Raw genomic sequence first — 22020 nt, 5'->3', positions numbered from 1 at the left:
TCCTTGAAAATTATACAACTATCCATGATATAGTTGCAGAGATTAAATTTTTTTAATTCTTTGTGCTTTTTGGCAGCAACTGCAAAGCTCAGAAGTAAGGAGCCAGCTCAAAGGAATAGAGTTGTTAGGATGAGAGAGAGTGGAAATCCCAGCTCTGCACCTTACTAGTTGTGTGATCTTGAGGAACTCAACTCTTTAAAGACTCTGTTTTCTCTTTTACAAAATGGGGACAATAAGATCAACTTCCCTGGGTTATCGAGGAGCTAATAAAATAATGTGTGGCATTTTACAAATCCTAATAAAATACCTATGATTAGGTTTTTACTGTTCTTAAAATATGGATAGCTTTAGGTAAAAAGACACTGGAAAATAAATTAATAACTATTTTATAAATAGAGTTATATTGTAGATAAACTTTTAAAATAGATAGACAATTGCTGATGGGAAAATAATGGAAGGGCTGCTTGTAGCAAAAGGCTGGAAAGGCATGCATCATAATTGTTAAATGCCTTTTGTGTGCCATACAAATAGCATGATATTCATAGCATGATATTAATTGCATTAATTGATTAATAGATCTAGACAGAACTGGGTTCAAATCTTAGTTCTCCTGTTTCTTGGCTGTGCAGCTTTAGATGGTTACTTAATCTCTCTGAGCTTCCTGGTCTATAGATGAGATAGCCAATATCATCTACCTCATAATGTTTTGGTGAAAACTTAGTGCATGAAAAGTACTGTACCTGAGAAATATCAGGCACTACATAAATGTCCCCTTTATTTTGACTCTTATACAAAAAAGAGGAAAAACAACCTAGTTAAAGTTCTCTGTATCTGTCTTTTAAGGGGTAGAATACATTTGTCTCAGGCAGAGCAGCAGTTACAAGAGTAACATCTGAAGATGTTACACTAAGTGAGAGAAGCAGAGGCATGGAATTGAAATCCTCAGTGCCTTTATATCAGAGAACTGCAACAAAGAAAGGAGAATCAAGGCTGCGTCCAACATGAGGGTAGCAAGACACTATACTGCCTTAAATGTCACTGCAAGTAGGGTGATCTTATATCCCAGTCTGCTCAGGCATTACAGTTATCTTTTGATACATAACCAAGCACCCCAAATTTATGTCTTAAAAAAGCATAATTTTGTTCAAGCATTTTCAATCTTGACAGTGCTCTGCAAAAAGAAAGGAAGGAAGAGGAAGGAGGGAAGGGAGAAAGAAAGGGAGGAAGGAAGGAAGGGAGGGAGGGAGGAAGGAAGGGAGGGAGGGAGGAAGGAAGGAAATAAGAAAGAAAGAAGGAGAGAGAGAGGAAGGGAGGAAGGGAAAGAAAGAGAGAGAGAGGGAGAAAAAAGAAAAGGGAGGAAGTGAGATAGGGAATAGATGATAGGTTGAAAGATATAGATAGATAGATGATAGATAGTTAGATGATAGATAAATAGGTAGATAGATAATTGAAAAGTTACAGAAGTGCAGAATTGGCTTGAACTCAAGAAGAAATTCTGAGGACTACCCCAACTTTGGTGGGCTCCAAAGGAAAGAATTCCTCTAGGGACCAGAGGTTGAAAAGTGACCTCTGACATCCCTTCCAGCTCTCAGATTCTGTGACCCTCTCCAGAGAACAGACGTGGTGATGATTAACATTCTCTTTTTCCCAAGATGGGTGGTGCATGCTTTCATCTTTCAATGTTTATAAATGCCTTTGAAAATGGAATGTGCCACATACATACTAAGAGCTATTATTAATATGGTGCCCAAACACCTCTCTCCACATGATAGTCAAAGAACAAAGCTTTAGGGGTGCAAGTAAGCATGTGTGTGCACACACTCCCATTGAGGAATGTTCTTTATTCTCACCCTGCCTTGGGAGAGGCAGGATATTTCACAGAGGCCAGAGATGGAGCAGAAATCAGGGACATGCAAGGGTCGAAAGAGAGAATTCGATGATAAGCTTGGAACATAATTTATCAATGCAGTTATCAATGCAGTTTTTATTTCTCCTATTTGCTATAAGACATGAGCTAAGCACAATGGAAAATGTAAAAATGTCATGGATACAAGGTCCTGCACTGGATGACAGATATGACAAAGACATTGAGTCAGTATCTTCTGAAGTCTACTCTCAGAAGATAGACTTAAAGGCCAGTAGACCAAGCCCCAAATGCAGATAACCCACCAGGACTGAGCACGGAGAGATCTTGTTTATAGAACACCAGGGGTAGGTCATCTAAAATTTTTGCTGCAATTGCGGAGGCCATGTTTCTAAAACATTTTTGTTCATGAATACTTTAATCCCATGAAAGTTATTAACCCCCTTCCCAGAAAAATACACATGCAAATAAAATCTTGCATGAAGTGTGTGTGGAATTCACAAATTTCCGAAAGCTCTGTCTTCACTGGGCCTTCTTCTGTAGTTCTTGTGTAGCTGTATACTCTAAATTTTGAAATTATCTAACTCTGATCAGTTTCAAAGCAGAGAACAGATCTCCAACTCTGGATTCTGGGCATCTAGCTCAGTGCCCGGCAAGTCATGCACCTAAAATAAACGCTTGTTTAATAGATAAACACGGAATTAAAGTATTTAAAAGAACAATGAATCCTCCTTTAGCTGTATCTCTAAAGATCTTTTTTATTTGTTTTATTTTGGGGTTGTTTTTTAATACTTCTCAGGCATTTGACCACCATAGGCTAGCAAGCCAAGAACAAATAAACGAATAAGTGAACCACCCAGAATTATTTCAAGAACAAAGGAAGGTTGAAACATTTGCTCTCTTACCCCCATCACAGGATGCAAACTCTGTCTTGAAAAGCTCTAAAGAACTATGTGTAAACTGCAAAATTCACACCTAACATGGCAAAATTGAAGAGGTCTGTTTGCAGAAATCCCAGAAAAATAGCAAAGCAGAATGTAAGTTAAGCCCTTGATCTATCTGAGCAGAATCAGCCATGGTACATTTCTTAAACTTTCAGAGGTTCCTCCATCATGAAGAAATGGGAGTAGGTTGTGCTTAAATTCACCGGCTGTAAATGTTGCCAGGATAAACCCTTCAACAAGACAAGCGCCCCAGCAACCATTCACTGGAAGAAATGGATCCTATCACTCAAGTAAGGTCCTCATTTACAAAAGTCAAGATGGCCAGAGAAAGGGAGGCAAAGAAGAGAGAGAGTAAACGATTGAGGGTAGCAGGGTGAGAGGAACAGAAGGAAGCCTTCAGAAGGTCAAGTCTTCTGGCTTCCTCTCTTTCTAAAGTAGTCATTCCCCTTCAAGAGGTAAATAAAATCACACCATATGGGTATGACATTATGCAAATTAGGAGTCGAAGAGAAGACACCCTAATAGCTACTGAGAGCCAGATACCCAGATGGGAAGCTGTGCGGTGTCTCATCTCCGGGGGCCCTCACTCTGTGCCCAGCACCTTTGCATGCTGGTCCAGGGCTTCAAGCCTTGAGGGCTTCCAACTTCCGGCCACCTTGAGGGGCTTTTTAGTAAAGTGCCACGAAGATAAAATTAGAAACCGGGCTTCCTTTTTTTCCCCCGTCACTCTATTAGTTACACATAAATCAGTATCAACTGAGAAACACGCCCTCCCAATTTTCAATGACAGACACAAGAGTAGGCTGGGTTTTAGCCACTACTCCACGCTGCCTCTCAGATCCTCTCCACCTGCCACCTCCAAACAAAAGAAAACCATGCCCCTCACCCCAGCATTCTGACCATTTCATCTCTTCCCTCTTCTTTCTAAATGTGTGACCCGTGGAAAATAGCTCAAGTTCTTTGACCCTCATCTGTGAAATGAGAATTTAAAAAATCTGTCCACTACAGGTACACAAAAAAGATGATCAACATCACTAATCATCAGAGAAATGCAAATCAAAACCACAATGGGATATCGCCTGACACCTGTCAGAATGGCTATCAACAAAAAGAACACAAATAACAAATTGTTGGTGAGGAAGTGGAGAAAATGGAACCCTTGTACACTGTTGATGGGAATATAAATTGGTGCAGCCACTGTGGAAAACATTATGGAGGTTTCTCAAAAAACTGAAAATAGAACAACCCAGTAATTCCACTCCTGGGTATGTATCTGAAAAAAACAAAAACACTGATTGAAAAGATACAGGCACCCCAATATTCATAGCAGCATTATTTACAATTGCAAAAATATGGAAGCAATCTAAGTGTCCATCAACAGAAGAACAGATAAAGATGTAGTATATATATACAGTGGAATACTATTCAACCATAAAAAGAATGAAAATTTGCCGTTTGCAATGTGGATGGACTTGGAGAGTATTATGCTAAGTGAAATAAATCAGAGAAAGACAAATGCTGTATGATATCACTTATATGTGGAAGCTAAATAATACAACAAACTAGTGAATATAAGAAAAAAGAAGCAGGGTTTCCCTGGTGGCGCAATGGTTGAGAGTCCGCCTGCCAATGCAGGGGACATGGGTTCATGCCCCGGTCCGGGAAGATCCCACATGCCGCGGAGCAGCTGGGCCCGTGAGCCATGGCTGCTGGGCCTGCGCGTCCGGAGCCTGTGCTCCGCAACAGGAGAGGCCACAACAGTGAGAGGCCCGCCTACTGCAAAAAAAAAAAAAGAAGCAGACTCACAGATATAGATAAGAAACTAGTGGTTACCAGTGGGGAGAGGAAAGGGGCAAGGGGCAAGATAAGGGTAGGGAATTAAGAGGTACAAACTATTATGTATAAAATAAGCTACAAGTACAACATGGAGAATATAGTCAATATTTTATAGTGACTATAAATGGTGTATAACCTTTAAAAATTGTGAATCACTGTATTGTACACCTGTAACTTATATAATACTGTATAGCAATTATACTTCAATAAAAGAAAAATATTTTTAAAAAGGCTGTCCACCTGCAGAGTTGCCCTTATAACTGGGTGAGGTTTGGCAGCAAGCTGATCACCCACTGCTTAGTGAAGATTGTTGTATGCAAATCATCATGAGTCCAGTTGGTTTATAACCCCAAATTCAGCCTCAAATATGATCCCCAAGGGCAAGGTCTTGTCACTCACTATAGGGGCTTTCAGTCTTGCAGGTGATCAAAAAAATGCTGCAGATGCCAGAGATGGGAATAAAAGGTTCATTGATCCTTTTCTTTCTCCAAGGCTGATTTTTGTGCCATTTATATTTATTGAGAGAAGAAAATGAGGGAAGAAGTTTCATAAGGGTTGGTTTTTTGTTGGTCATTTTGTTGTTTTTTCATAAGGGTCAAGGCTTGGTTCATTTGTAAGTGATTTACATTCGCTTTTTGGAGACCGTAATTTTGTAAGTTAACCTGAGACGGAGCATGGTGAATCATGGAACCTGCAGCATCTATGCAAAGCCTGCCTCTGACAGGTGAGGTCTGCAGGAAGTTCTGCTCAGCTTCCTCAAGTGTGACCACACTCAGGAGATGCTTCTTTGTGAATGTTACTAGATGAATGTTATTGTTCTACTGTAAAGTTTAGAAGTGTATTTTAAATAAAGTGTATAATTTTAGAAGTAGAAGTGGAAATTTAGAATAGAAGTGTATAAGATACCTGTTTTCTATTTAAAGTAGAAAGAGTGACTTTTCTTCCGCCATACTTCTATTTAGGTTTTTAAAAAGTTACTCTAAAGAAAATATAAAATGAACAGTCATACAGATGGTATCCAACTGGGTCAAAAATCTTGAACTGGTTCTCCAATGATAATTTGTATTTGAGAAACCATGGGTGAGTAGAGAAAACTTTGAAGAAAAGACAAGCTATCTGGGCTCCAGTTCTAGCTCTAGTGATTTTTCTGTGAAAAAGTAGGCATCCCATATTTCATCTCAGTTCACAGATTTTCCAATCAGTGACAGTGAAGATGATGCTACATAGTGGGAGATAACTTCTTCTCTCTCCTTCATTCCACTCATGAAAAGCATCCTTATTCTTTAAGATTTACCCTACCCAACTACTCTTTGTTCAAAAAATGTATTAACTTACTTATTGTGGTAATCATTTTGTAATGTACACATATATCAAACCATTATACCCTAAGTTGTATAACACCTTAAAATTATGCAATGTTATATCTCAACTTTATCTCAGTACAGCTGGAAAATAATTGTTTAAATATTTTAAAATGTATACACACACACACATACACAACACACACAGTAAGGGGTTGAATGACGAAATGAAAGACCTGCTTTTCCAAGAAAAGCATACCGTCAAGTCTCCAGAAAAGAGGAATTTGTTGGAAACCCATCACCCTCTGGTGTAACATCAGTCTCGATCAGAACAATATCAGTTTTTATCGAGGAGCTGCCATTTAGAGCAGAGATCTGCAAACTACAGCCCATGGGCCACATCTGGTCAACCACCTGTTTTTGTACGCAAATTGTTATTGGAACACAGCCACATTTGTTCAGTTACATATTTTCTATGGGTGCTTTCATGCTACAATGGCTGAAGCCTTTCTCAACTAATACAATAGACAATATAACTGGCTTGCAAGGCAGGAATCAGTCACCTCTAGCCTGTGAATTCCTCCTAATAAAGAAGAAAGCTGAAGGGTCAGTAATGAGGGGTAGTTTATTCAGTGCAGGCCTCCTCATTTTGCCTGTTTGACATTCATGAACCAATGTGGTCAGAGAGAATATTACAGCTGGCATGGGAGCAAGATATATCATAGGACCTACCCCCATTCATCAGAAAATAAATCCCCACTTGTAAATGTTTTCCTAATTCCATCAAGATCACAAAAGATTACTAATATGACAGATCAATGTTATTAAAAATGATATTTAATTCAGTAAATTGTGTGAATGATCAGTAATGCTGAAAACCAATATCTTAAGCCCTCAAAGGACTTGCAGTTTGACTTCTGAGTCTAAAAGCAGCATTAAGTCTACCCTTAACAGCCAGTGAACCCAGGGAGGGGATGAGAAGGTAAGGAAACTGGAGATTGGTGAATAAGACTCTGAGTAAATGAAAAAGAAGACTCTTTGACTCTTCTTAAGTCTTTGAGGTTGCACTCATTGGGAGATTGCATTTTTGGTCAGGAGATATTCACTCTCCTTTCACCAACACCATGGACAGGGCATAATTCCCAGCCTCTATGACTGGGCTTGGCCATGTGACTTGCTTTGGCCAGTGGGCTGCAGGTGGGAAATGATAGGAGGTCAGTTTCAAGCTTTGTGTATTTCTAATCTATCTCTCCCACTCCTGTATTCTCCGTGAGAAGTGGATGTCCAAGTGTCTGCTGCTGCTTCAGCCTGGGTCCAGGAATGAGAGCCAAGTGGAGTACTCTTGAACCTGAAGTGCAAACAAGACCCAGTCCACAGACCAAAGCTGACCAGCAGACCCATAAGCAAGAAATAAATCTAGTAGTGAGAGGCCACTGATATTGGGGGTTATTTGATGCTACAGTAAATCTGACTAACACAGTTCTCTTCTTTGTCAATGAGGCTGTGGAAATGGTACGTTTATTATCAGATTTGTAAATTAAACAGTTATGAAAGCTTGAACAGTAAGTAAATGCCCATTATTTCATTTTGCACATAAGGAAGCTGAGATCGGAGAGTGAGTTGCCCAAAGGCTCTAACAAGTCAGTGGCAGAGCAAAGAGAAGAGGATTCCTGCCTTGTAATACCTAATTCTTACCCTGATTGGTTTGATTCATCATTAAGTCAGTCTTCTTAACCAACTGTGAATTTAGCATTGTAATCTAATAAACACTCCACACTCCATGATATGAAAAAGTCCAGAAAGTGTTATCAGGAAAAAACAGCTGAGTTATTTTTAGATAAAAATAGGTACCAATATATCAACATTGCACCAGATCTCCTCAGAAATTCTCCATGAGATCACAGCCAGATGAGTCCTGACACTAACTACAACCACATTTTATTTTTCAGCCTAAGAGTTAACATCCACACGCTCCAAATGATGTTCCAGATTATCTTTCCAAGCAATCTAAATGGTCAGCAGTGGTGCTATTCCCCAAATAACTCAGACATATGCTCAGATTAGGCAATAGACTACATGATTCTTACCTGCTAGTCCAACATCAGATGGCTGGTTTTCCCTATATTCTTAGAACTTCAAATTAGGAGAAACTTTTGAGGTTATATGGTTCAACGTTCTAACAAATAAAGCTGAAGTTTGAGGATCTAAAAGATCTGGTTTAAAACCCCACCTCTGCAAAGAACTAGTGCATGCCCTTGAGAAAAATCATTAAATCTCCCTAAGGCTTGGGTTTTCCATCTGTAATATGGAGATAACACTACTACTACTTCAAAAGATAGCTCTAGAATTAAATTAACACAGATAATCAAAGCACATGGTACAATATGTGGGACAAGGTAAGCATGCAATAAATATTAGCCATTAATATCATTATTATTATTACTGGATCCCCAAAAGATGGTCATTTGGCCTACTTTTTGAAAATCAACTTTATTGAGGAAAAATATGCGTGCAATAAAATGTACCCCTGTTAAGGACATGGTACAGTTTGGTGAGTTTTAGCAAATTTATACATTCATGCAACCACCATCACTATCACGATATAAAACATGTCCATGACACTAGAAAGTTCCTTTCTAACCGTCTAAAGTCCATCTGTCCCAGCCACAGTCACAGGCAACCACTAATCTGCTCCCCACGAATCTGGGATATCATTATAAATTATTGTTTCGTGTTCTAGACTTTTATGTAAATGGAATACTGGTATATGTATTTTGTGTCTGAATTCCTCTCCTCAACATATTTTGAGATTCTTTCATGTTGTAGAGAATATCAATAGTTTAGTCTTTTTTATTGTGAGTAATATTCACCATTGCATGGGTATATTACCATTTCTTTATCCATTCATTTGTTAACAGGCAGTTGGATTGTTGTTCCATTTGGGGGCTATAATGAATAAAGCTGCTCTGAACATTTGTGTACAAGTCTTGTTGTGGACACATGCTTTAATTTCTCTTGGATAAATACCTAGGGATAGGATGGCTGATTGATGATATGTGAGTGTTGACCTTTATAAGAAATTGTCAAAGACCTCTTCAAAGTGATGATAGTATTTCATGCTTTCACCAGCAATGCGCAATAACTCCAGTTGCTCACATCCTCACTGATACTTGATATTGTCAGTCTCCTTTTTTTTTTTTTTTCGGTATGTGGGCCTCTCACTGTTGTGGCCTCTCCCGTTGTGGAGCACAGGCTCTGGACACACAGGCTCAGTGGCCATGGCTCACGGGCCCAGCCACTCCGCGGCATGTGGGATCCTCCCGGACCAGGGCACAAACCCGTGTCCCCTGCAACAGCAGGCAGACTCTCAACCACTGTGCCACCAGGGAAGTCCTGTCAGTCTTTTTAATTCCAGCCACTTTAATAAGTACATTGGTAACTTATTATGGTTTAAGTTTGCCTTTCTATGATGACAAATTAGGTAGTGTATCTTTTCTGATATTTATTTGCCATCATTATATCTTTTGTGAAGTGTCGGTTCAAAATTTCTACCCATGGAGAGAAAAGGGCAGGTATTTTATTATTATTATTATTATTATTATTATTATTATTATTATTGGGTTGTAAGAGTTCTTTATATAATTCTCGCTATATATAGTTTTCATATATATATGGCAAAGGGCTTTTGTTTTATTTTTATATATATTTTATTTATATATATATTTATTTTTATGTATATTTATTATATATTTTTATTATACAATGTATGCCCTATATATATATATATATATATATATATATATATATATATATATATATATATATATATATATAAGAGAGAGAGAATATTTTTGTTCAATCTGTACGTCCAGCCTATTTTAAACATAATAAGGAAATGTCACTCTCCTCCAAGACAATTCTGAAGTTTGATGGCTCTATGTATTAGGAATCTTGGGCTTATGTAGAAAAAAAAGACCATTTCTTTATAGCAAGGATTGAAAGACTACAGGCAAGGGCCAAACCTGGCCCACAGCTTGTTTTTGTGAATAAAGTTTTATTGGAACACAGCTATACTCATTCATTTACATATTGACCGTGTCTGCTTTTGTGCTACAAAGGCAGGTGGAATAGTTGCAAGAGAGACCACAGGGCTTTAAAGCCTAAAGTATTTACTATCAGTCCCTTTACTGAAAAAACTGGCCAACTGCTATTTTATAGCATTGGCCTGTTTGTTCTAGTGCAGCTTTTGGATAACAGAAAAGAAATCTGCCACCCCCTTCAAGGATTTAAGACAACTTTTCTGTCTCCCCTTCTTTTCTTCAGGCTTAATAAATATCTCTCACCTTTTCCCAAAATAGGATTTCAAGCACCAACATCATCTTTGCCTTCCTTCAGCTTGTCAGTTCCTATTAAATTGCCAACCCCAAAGCTATCATAGTTTTCCTTGTGATCAAATCATTACAGGAAATGGGAAAACCATTTACTCCTTTAACTTGGACTGCACAGGTTTTTAACAACCTCAACCTATGGCTTCAATTAGAAATGTGGTCAGGGCTTCCCTGGTGGCGCAGTGGTTGGGAGTCCGCCTGCCGATGCAGGGGACACGGGTTCGTGCCCCAGTCCAGGAGGATCCCGCATGCCATGGAGCGGCTAGGCCCGTGATCCATGGCCACTGAGCCTGCGCGTCCAGAGCCTGTGCTCCGCAACGGGAGAGGCCACAACAGTGAGAGGCCCGCGTACCGAAAAAAAAAAGAAATGTGGTCAGTTATAACCCCAAGTGTTATTCTAGTGAGAGAGATCTCCCCCAGGATTCTTTACTCATTCACGCATCAGTTCATTCAACAAACATGTGAAGTGACTCTTGTGTTCAATGCATTGTATAAATGGCTATTTAAATCCAGATGCAAGATGCTGGATTCATACCTGTTCAATTCTATGAACTATGACTTGCATTCCAGCATGTCATCTATGGCATGGGCTATTGTTAAGATTATTTGTTATTCTGCAACAAACTGCTCTAAATGCAATGTGTAAATAAAACAGTAACAATTTACATAGTTCATGAATATGCAATTTGGACCAAACTCAACAGAGAAGGCTCATCTCTGTTCTATGTGGCATCGACTAGTGTTCTCAGGCACCTCTCTCTCCACGTGGTCTCTCCAGCATGGGCAGGGTAGCCATCCAAAAGCTCATGTCCTAAGAGACAGCCAGATTGAAGCTGCATCACTGTTTCTAACCTAGTTTTGTAAATGACTTAAGGTCGCTTCTCTCACATTTTATTTGTCAAGGTGGCCATAAATTCCTGCCCCATTTCAAGCCAGAGGGAGAACTAGACTTCACCTCTTGATGGCATGTGAAAGAAGATGTAGACAGGTCTTAAAACTGCCACAGCTACCCCCACTCTAATTGGAATGATGGTTCTCAAACCGGGGCCATACGGAGCTCTGAGACTCCAGGAACCGAATTGAGTTTCTCAGCTGAGTTTCTCCACTGTAAGGACGGAACTTTAACATATATTCTCCTAACCATGTCTCTCACTAAGTAAATAGTTATTTCTGTGTATCTGCGTCCACTTGGGAGGCTCAGAAGCAAAAAGCAAAGCATTCCACTGGCCTGTGTAAAACAGGCTCTTTCAAGTTACTTTTCTCCAGTCTGGAATCTGTGGCCTGGAGCTCAGCCTCAGGAAGACGACCTTGATGTCTTTATGATTAAATTCAAAGAGGAGAATAAATGTTCCTACTCTCCTTGGGCCTCTGAAAGATGCCATGAAATTTTGCCGATGTAACTGGATAAAAGGAGCTCTTTATAATACATAAATTTTGTCAGCACTGTCTCCTTAGACATCTTCTCAGGCTGGCAGAGAGGTAATGCATCCTGAGTGCATTTAAAATGAACTGGGCTTTTCTATTTTTAACTAGCATTATTTTTTTTAATGTTAAGTATGAATCCTATTTCATTACTCAAGGAAAGGTGGATGGAAGTTTGAAATAGACCCCAGAATTGTTAACTTAGAAGCAGTGAGGGTGCTAAGGAGTACAGGCACGTGAATTTTGAAATTAATATCCCAGCTCCAATGACATCAGTATGAAACCTGAGGAAATCATGTAACCTCTTTGTGCCTCAGTTTCCTCACTTGTCAAGTAGGAAGAAGCCAATGATAAATACTCACCAATGTTTCAAGTGACTTTCAATAAATGTAGAGGACAGAAGTGCTTCGGGATTAACTTCTACCCTCCGGGCCCCACAAGGAAAAAGAAAGTGCAAAATAGAGCCAACAGGGGACTTAGAAGTAAAATTTCTGCTTCCAAATAGCTTTTTTGTTTGTTTGTTTTTTCAAATAGCTTTATGTAACCTCTCTGAGCCTCTGTTTCCTCATCTATAAACTGCAGGTGGCCATCCTTGTATGGCCCATATCCCAAGGCTACTGGGCTAATCAAATGAGATAATGCATGCAAAAGAGCACCATAAACCATAATAGCCTCTGCATCTGCACCTGTCAATGGCAGTGTTAGAGAGAAAGATGTTCGAGTTGATCAGGTTCTAAGGTAATAATATTGAGAAAGTGGGAAGAAAGGGCAGGAGTTGGAACTCAGCTGAGCTCTCACCTTTTGGTCTGAAGCGATAAAACAAAATATCTGGAGCATGGAATGCTGTGATTCCTGGACATGTATTCTACGAGACAGCAGAAAGGGGAGAAGAGGAAGGGTAGGGCTAACTCGCTCGGATGGAGGACCAGCTCTATCCATACCAGGCAATTGTATGAATCCCATGGCCTGGTTCTGATCCTGAATACAGCACCTCTAAGCTGCAAGACCTTGGCAAGATAATTAAACATTCTGTGCCTCACTGTCTTCATCTGCAGAACTGGGATAATAATAGTGCCCCTCCATGGAGTTGTCGTGAAGATTATACGAGTTACTGCAAGTGCTTAGAGCTTGTGTGCTTCCAATAAATACTCAGTATATGTTATATTTATTCATTCATTTATTCCACTCAATTAACACATATTTATTGAGTGTTCAATCTGTGCCAATCCCTGTTTTAGGAACTGGGCATATAGTCATGAGTAAAACAAAATCCCTGCCCTCAAGTAGCTTGGAGTGTGTTCTAGAGCATCTCCAGGAAGACAATAGACGAATTCTTATACAGGATGTCAGTTCAGGGCTTCCTTGGCAGTCCAGTGGCTAAGACTTCACCTTCCAATGCAGGGAGTTCGGGTTTGATCCCTGGTCGGGGAGCTAAGATCCCACATGCCTCGTGACCAAAAAAAACAAAACATAAAACAGAAGCAAGGCTTCCCTGGTGGCTCAATGGTTAAGAATCTGCCTGCTAATGCATGGGACACGAGTTTGAGCCCTGGTCCGGGAAGATCCCACATGCCGCGGAGCAACTAAGCCCGTGCACCACAACTACTGAGCCTGCGCTCTAGAGCCCGCGAGCCACACCTACTGAAGCCTGCACGCCTAGAGCCCGAGCCCCACAACAAGAGAAGCCACCGCAACGAAAAGTAGCCCCCGCTCGCTGCAACTAGAGAAAGCCTGTGCGCAGCAACAAAGACCCAACTCGGCCAAAAATAAATAAATAAATAAAATAAAATAAAACCCAGGAGCAATATTGTAACAAATTCAATAAAGACTTTAAAAATGGTCCAATCAAAAAAGTCTTTAAGGGCTTCCCTGGTGGCGCAGTGGTTGAGAGTCCGCCTGCTGATGGAGTGCTGTGGAGAGGCCACAGCAGTGAGAGGCCCGTGTATCACAAGGACAAAAAAAAAAAAGTCTTTAAAAAAATGTATGTCAGTTCATGATCAACACGATGGATAAAAGTAAGATGGGGTACAGGGGATTTGAGATTAAGGGGTTGCAATTTCAGGTAGAGTGGCCAAGGAGACTTCCTTGATCTCTGATATATTGAACATGTAGGCACAGGTACGGTGGGCTGCCCAGATACACCTCAGGACGTAGGCACTCATTCTGCCTACTACCAGGACCTCTAGCTGCTGCTCCAAGACTCAGTCAAAGAGTGCTTTCATCTCAGACCATGTCTCAGAAGGTAGCCTGCATCTATGACTGGCCAACATGGAAGTCCAAAAGCCTAACCATTTGTCCTCAGCTGGAACAAATCTGAAGGGCCGTCCCAGCTCCCTGTGGCATTGCTGGAGAACTCCATTGAAACTGCATCATGGTACAGCTTCTCCCTCTGCCCAGTCTCGCATCCATCCCCATGTTGTTGTTGTTTCTGAGCTCACTCCCCAGTTAGCCTCCTCCACACAACCCTCAGAGACCTAGACTCTCTTTCCCAGGAAATCTGACCTAGGACGAAAGCTAAGTAACTTGTACAATATCTTTCAGCATGAAGAGGTGGACCAAGGATTTGCCCCCAGGGCTGCCTGCCTCTGTGGTTTGGGGCCTCTTCTGTTGTTATCAGCAGTGGTGCACATTCCATTCTGTTCCAGCCAGTGAGGCAGCGGGAAACTTGGAATGTTTTGGAATTTCTGAGCAACCCAGAGCACCAGGGTGGGTGTAGCTGTGGATAAGAAAAGGGGAGGGGGTGTTAATGTCAAGAGCAGAAGACATTAAACTGAAACCCAAGGATGATGAAAATGCACCAACCCATTTTGAAAAGAAACGTGATATTTTAGAATTTGACTCATTGTTTGCTACAGATTCTTAGTGCTCTTGTAAGAGATGTACAATGGTTTATTTTATATATTTTAAAAATAAACCTCTTTCCAACTAAGTTCTAGCTTTAGTTTGGTTTTCTATCAAGTCTGTTTTCATACATTTTAGAATGTCATTTATATCTTGGGATAAAGTTACTTTGGGGAGCCCCAAAATGTGATCTTCCTCCTAATCTCAACGATGTACTTTTTTTTTGTTTGTTTTTTTGCGGTACGCGGGGCTCTCACTGTTGTGGCCTCTCCTGTTGTGGAGCACAGGCTCCAGACGCACAGGCTCAGTGGCCATGGCTCACAGGCCCAGCCGCTCCGTGGCATGTGGGATCTTCCTGAACCGGGGCACGAACCCATGTCCCGTGCATCGGCAGGCGGACTCTCAACCACTGCGCCACCAGGGAAGCCCAACGATGTACTTATTTTTATATCTGGATGCCCTGAAGTATACCTGTCTTTGGTACTGCCTGCATCCCAGACACAACAGGTCCAGAAGCTGGCAATATGGTAAGTAGACATCCCATACTGGGAAAAGGAACATAGAAATTCTTCAGGTGTTGGGAAAGTCTTCCTGAAGCAGTATCACAAGCCACTGGAGAGGAATCTAGGAGACAAAAGAAAATTAGTCACTGTAATAAAATCTTATGGAGAACAAAAACCAATAAAAACATCCAGGACCTGAGGAAAAGAACTAATTCCAAATTTACATAATTTTTTATAAGTACTTTGGACCCACTCTAGATGTATGTTTGCAAACTGCATTCTCACAATACCTATATACGGAAGGGGATATTAAATTTACCTTAAAGTTGTGTAAATTGAGATTCATGGCAGGTAAGTGACTTCCCAAAGTTTATACTTGTGAGTTGAGAGTGAGTACTTAAACCCTGACTGGCCAACTCCCAGTGCCATGCCCAAAAGCAGGAATTCATTTTTATGATCGTTGGAAATACAACTCAGGGGAAAAAAATTCCAGTTCTTTCATTGTCATACTCTTTCCTGCCCTGAGATGCAACATGGTAACCCTTATTAAACTTGAGCCAGGCAAGTGGATTCTTTGAGTTCATCTGCAAGTATGTGTAAAAGTATCACCCTCTCTGGAGGTACATTTGTTCCCTTTACCTGTGGTTTTACTTTCTTCGGTTTCAGTTATCCATGGCCAACCTTGATCCAGAAATATTAAATGAAAAATTCCAGAAATAAACAATCAATATTTAAATTGTGTGCCATTCTGAGTAGCTTAATGAAATCTTGTGCCATTCTGCTCCATCCTGCCTGGGATCCCCAGCCATCACCATCATCTGCTCCTGGCATCCAATCATCAACATCGTCACAGTTCAATGATCCGGGATCACCTGAAGCAGATGATCCTTCTTCTGAAGTATCATCAGAAGGTCAACAGTATCCTAACACGCTGTCATAATGCCTACATCATTCACCTCACTTCTCATCATAGGCATTTTATCATCTCACAACATCACAAGAAGAAGGGTGAGTACCGTACAATAAGCTATTTTGAGAGAGAAAAAGAAAGAGGCCACATTCACATAACTTTTTACTGTGGTTCTATTTTATTATTAGTTGATGTTGTTAATCCCTTACTGTGCCTAACTGATGAATTAAACTTTATCATAGGTATGTTTATAAAGGAAAAAAACATGGTATGGTTCAGTATTTTCTGCGGTTTCAGGGCATCCACAGGGTTTCCTGGAATGTTATCCCCCATGGATAAGGGCCAACTACTGTATTTGTAAAGACTAAAATCTCTTTTGCTCTTCCAGAACCTTTTAGACCTCCACTGTGGCATTAACATCAGTGGATGAACTCTACATTATCAGAGCTGACACAGAAAATGTTACAAAAATTTTAGTTACACAGCCACCTTCAGACACGTTCCAGCCTCCCCTAGAGCCAATGAAAAGAATGATACATTGGTTCTGAGTAAGAAATGATTAAAAGAGAGGCCTAATGATATCTCTACTAATGACTCTGAATTTTACTTATGCAGTGTTGGCCTCTTTCCATTTCAGAATCTTGGATGAATGTCTAAACCCTGGTAATGCCTCAGAGCAAATGTTACCTAATCTCTAACTGAAGTTTATAAGAATTCAATGGAATCCTATCCGGCAGAAGTATGAATTATGAATTATTTTTTTTCTTCTGTTTTCCTTGAGTAGTGTGTCCTTGAACATTTAATCTCTCCAAGCCTCAGCTTCCTCATCTGCTAAATGGGGAGATCAATGGTCGTTCACTTATTATGCAGGGTTAATGTGAGCAACAAATGATCCCTTTGGTCTCATACTGGGTGTCAACTGCTTAATGAAAAAAAATTCTAATCATGTTCCCTCCCCACTTCCCCATGCTCAACAGTCTTTGGGAGTTGCCAGTTGCCCAGGGCAACCACTTGAGCTTGGTCCTCCAGACTTTTCACAAGCTGGCTTCTACCCCCTGCCTCTCCAGGCTCCACAGCACAACCTTCCTTCTCACCACAGTCAAAGATGCCATTCCTGAGACCCTTTACCGACTTTCACTTTGCATTGCTCTGTTCAGTCAGCTTCCTCTCTCTGAAAACCCCTTGCCCTTTCTTCTGTCTGCCTGGTGAAATCAAGTTCATAATTTAAAACCCTACTCTCAAATGTTCCGCTAGAGAAACTTTCCCTGCCCCTCTCTGGCCAAGCCCTGAGCTCTACAGAACTTTGTCCATACCAACAGCCACGACCAAAAGTGTTCTGGCCATACTCAAGGTTACCCCCTGGGATTAGCAGAATCACGATCCAGCAACTCAGGTCTCCTGGCTCCCCTGCTCTCTTTCCACAGATGCTTCTGTGAAAAAAATACAAAATTATTCTAGGAATTGTGGGAGACTCTGATGAATGCCCAAGCCACTTATTCCATGTTTTGCAGAGCTAATCTACCCAGTCATTCTAATAAAATTGTGGAAACTCAATTGACCAGATCCTATGACTCACTCACCGCTGGCTCTTGCTCCTCAGATAAGGCAAAAAGAGCTGGGTACGGAGCTTATCCAGATAATAAACCAGAACAAAAATGAACTCAGGGGCTGTAATTCCATCAAGGGTCTCTGATAGTGACAGAAACCCCCAAAGCAGGTTTCTGTGGTCACAGGAAAGACCACCTCAATGAAATCATTAGTCCCTGCCATATTTGGCTTTGATTCTGACAGTGACAAGACTCACCAGATAAGCCCATTGGCTGCAGTAACAGATTGGGTTTGGGCAGCAAAGCTGTCCACAAATGAAGGATTCACTTTACGTCAATGAAAGCACATGAATCTCCGTTTAGTGGCGCCTTGAGTCCACAACCTCAAAATAGAATTGCATCTCCTCCAACTAGAAAACCTTCCTGTATGCAAAAATTGAAATACATCAGGATGCATATAAGTCACAGGGAGAGAGCTTTTGCTGTTATATCCAACTAGCCATAAATTCTCATCAGGTATGGGATGCCAAGAGAATCTGTAGGCAAAGAGAAAGTGGGAACAAAGTGATGACTCTGCCTTAGAATAATAACATGGAGTCTTTTGCATAACATTGTACAACAATTATCTTGATAGATCCTCACAAAATCCATAAACGTAGGTGAGTAAGCAGCATAATTGTCCTCATTTCGCACATAAGAAAAATGAGGCTCAAAGATTCTGAATGAATTTCCCAAAGTCACGCAGAGGAGAGGCTCAGGGCTAGAAATAGTCCCAAGTCTGACCCTTTTCCACTCCACTAAACAACCTTCTACCCAGGGGCTTTCATGCACCATCAAATAGAGAAAATCAGAACCACTGAGCTTCTATAAAAGAAAATGGAAAGTACTACATTCCAAAGGAAACTGGTTGTTTCTGAAGCTATCAGGTGATGATATTTTGTATTATTAATAATAAAGCCGGACTAGGTTTTCTTATCCATACTTTTGGTCTTCACTCTCCATGGAATGTGTTTTACTAGGAAGAGAATATAATATATCTGGAAATGCATGGGGTTTGGCATCAGACATGGGTCCAAACACCAGCTCTGCTATTGGCTAGCTGTGTGACTGAGGACATGTTAATTGTTTTGAATCTGAATTTCCTTATCATGAAAATAGGGATGATAATAGATTCATCAGAGAAATCGGGTAGGAAGTCAACAAAACAGCATGTGAAAAGTGCTCAGTAGGGTGTACCTGGCACATGGTAAGTCCCCAAAAATGTCTGAATCTGGAGAAACAAACTCCTTCACCACATCACATCTGCTAATGACGAACAGAGCGCTCACAAGCTCTTTTTTTTTTTTTTTGCGGTACGCAGGCCTCTCACTGCTGTGGCCTCTCCCGTTGTGGAGCACAGGCTCCAGACACGCAGGCTCAGGGGCCATGGCTCACGGGCCCAGCCGCTCCATGGCATGTGGGATCCTCCCGGACTGGGGCAGGAACCCGTGGCCCCTGCATTGGCAGGCGGACTTTCAACCACTGCGCCACCAGGGGAGCCCCTACTCACAAGTTCTTTTAAAGAGTGGCTTCATGCAGTGCGGCCCCACCAGGGCACTGCTCTTTTTTCATCTCACATTTTGTGAAGCAGGGGCATGTTCATGATTAGGGAATCAAATCATTGTCTTCAGATCTCTGTCGTTGGGCGAGGAATTAAATCAGCTTTTTTTATCCACCAGCAAAAGGGAAAGTCTTTCTTTTCTTTATTAATGGAGTTGCCGACTTATTAGTTCACATGAAACATGTCCTAAGCATCTGAAATAAACCCCAATACTGGGAAAGTGCTAGATGTCAGTTAAAATTTTTTGAGCACCTGCTAAGTGCCAGTCTCTCTGTAAAGCACTTCCAACCACATTGGTGCATTTGAGCCTTGCAAACATCCCTACAAGTAGATTCTCTCCATTTTACAAGTCAGGAAGTGGAGGCTCAGAGTCACCCAAGGTCACATAGCACCTACAGTAGCTGAGCCAGGGTTCCACCTCTAATGTTCTTCCCCTTTCCTTTAGGACAAGGGCTCACTGCCATACGGCTCCCAAGTCTCCATCAAAGTCGGCATCCAACAGAAAGTACCAAGAGTGAGCAGGGAGAGATGAGAGTGAGAGAGGCCCCCATCACTGACTCACGACCAGGGGGAATCCATGTCAGACCTTCATGCACTCTGCCTCTTTACTTGTGAAATGGAACAGTACCTTACTTGGTTTAGATTTAAGTCAGTCTCAAATTACTAAGTAGCCTGATTCATTTCAGAATTTCCCATGTGTAGTATGTTTCCCAGAAAGCCATTTGGAAGACTAGCCTTTCTTTAGGTTTGCTTTTAATTATTTTACTAAGAGAAAAATCTTCTTTTTTTTTCACATTCACCCAAAACTTATGAAGTGAATGCTATGTGCGTGGCATTCTAACTAGGTTCTGGGGATAGAGAAGCCAACCAGAGAGACTCCATCTCTGCCCTCATGGAGCTGATCATCTACTGGGGAAGACTGGACTACTAATCACCAAACTGTAAAAGTGATTATATAATCAAAATTCTAATGACTGCCCCACAGGAGTTTAAAATGCAGTGAGTGCTATCAAGGGACATACTACAATCTCGGTGTCAAAGAGGGCTTCCCTGAGAAAATAATGCTTAAGGGGAAAGCAGAAGCATGAGTACAAGTTAGCCAACTGAACGAGGGTAGTGATACTCCAGACAAAGGAAACAGCACTTGCAAAGTCGTGGAGCCAAGAAGGAGCAGCACTTGTTTGAGGAACTGAAAGGAGACCAGAGTGACTAAAGCACAGAGACCCAAAATGGAAGGAAAGGATACGAAAACCGGGCCAACAGAAGGACGGCATTGCTTTCAAAAGCACTCATCGGTAAAGGCTTTAGTCATTGTGAACATACATGCTTAGCCCCACGCACATGCTGTATAATATAGCTGATATTTACAGATGTTAGACCTAAACAAATGAAGGGTTCAATTGATTAACTTTTTTTTCTCCTTCTGTTCCTCTTCCACCTTCTATTCTGCTTGATCATGATCCTACTTTCTAAGTGTGGTAGGAAACAGAGACAAGGAATTTCCTGAGAAACTGTAGGTGTTCAAAGGGTACAAAGTTCCAGTTGTGAGATGAATAAGTTCTTAGGATGTAATAGGCAGTGTATGACTATAGTTAACAATACTGTGTTGTTTACTTGGAAGGTGGAAGAGAGCAGATCTTGAAAGTTCTCACCACACACACCAAAAAAGGTAACAATTTGAGGTAATCTTATTGTAGTAATCACTTCACAATAAAAACACAGAGTGAATCATCACGTTGTGCACCTTAAACTTACACAATGTTATATGTCAATTGTATCTCAATAAAGCTGAAAAAGAAAACAAAACTCAAAAACAATGAAAAAAATCTGTTTTGCACAGCCTCACGGATGTCTCTAAGGGAACACGGTATAACCTTAAGCAAAAGCAATACATTTCAGGGATTTTTCCTTTCTTCTGCAAAACTGGAGTGTTTAAACATCTCCAAGCACTTACAGGATTAGAGGGGGGTAAAGTACATAAATCCACTGAGTGCAGTGACCGGCACAAATAGCTATGTACTAAACGTCCCCTTCTCTCCTACCCACGTGAGGTAGGAAACAGGAAAGGTGCATTGGTTACGTGGGAGTAACTGCTGTAACAAAGAAATTCTATGCACAATGGCTCAAACATGAGAGGAATTTACTTTTTGTTCACTCATGTCTAAAGTGGGTGTTCCTGGCTGGTGGCCAGATCTCTTCTGCGCACAGTACAGGGACCTTCATTCCCTCTCAAGTCTCCATCAGGTTCTTCTGCCTCAAGTTGGCAGAAAAGATAAAATGTGGAGGAGTACTGCCCAGGCCAGGCCTGAATATCATGGCCCTGTTGCATGGCCACACCTAACCGCAGGAAATCAAGTCCCGCAGGATACCTGGGGGAGGAGAGGGAACAGGTGTAAGTGACTGGCCAGTCCTCTTGGCCACCCCACCAAGATGGGAGGGAGCTCTTTGTTACTAGCCTAAGTAAATTAGCGCACCTACAAGTAGGTACTACACACCTCCTTCCTGCAGCGCTTCCTTGAAGTCTAGGGCAGGTGTGGCAATAGCAGTGAGTAGCGCCATTATCTTCCTCCCAACCTGGAAGCCCCTGATGGCATATTAGCAGCCTGACTTCTCCCTCTCCTTATCTCCACAAGCACCCCGTCATCGGATTTGTTGGCTTTTCTCTCCTAAAATATGTGAAAATCCTTCCTCTTCCTGTGATGACCTCCACTGCGCTTTATCTTTACTCCCCTGATTCATGGCAACAGTTTCCTTACTTCATCTCTAGCCAGACTGGCTCCCGTCCATCCCATCAACTTCGGACTCCAGTCCAACCTCCTAGCCAGGGCCGCCAAATGCAGTTGCCACTGGCCTGCTTTAATCCT

This window comes from Mesoplodon bidens (genome assembly GCF_964165515.1).
Source record: "Mesoplodon bidens genome assembly, chromosome: 16".
NCBI classification, from domain to species: Eukaryota; Metazoa; Chordata; class Mammalia; order Artiodactyla; family Ziphiidae; genus Mesoplodon; species Mesoplodon bidens.
Note: the sequence above shows the minus strand (reverse complement) of the source record.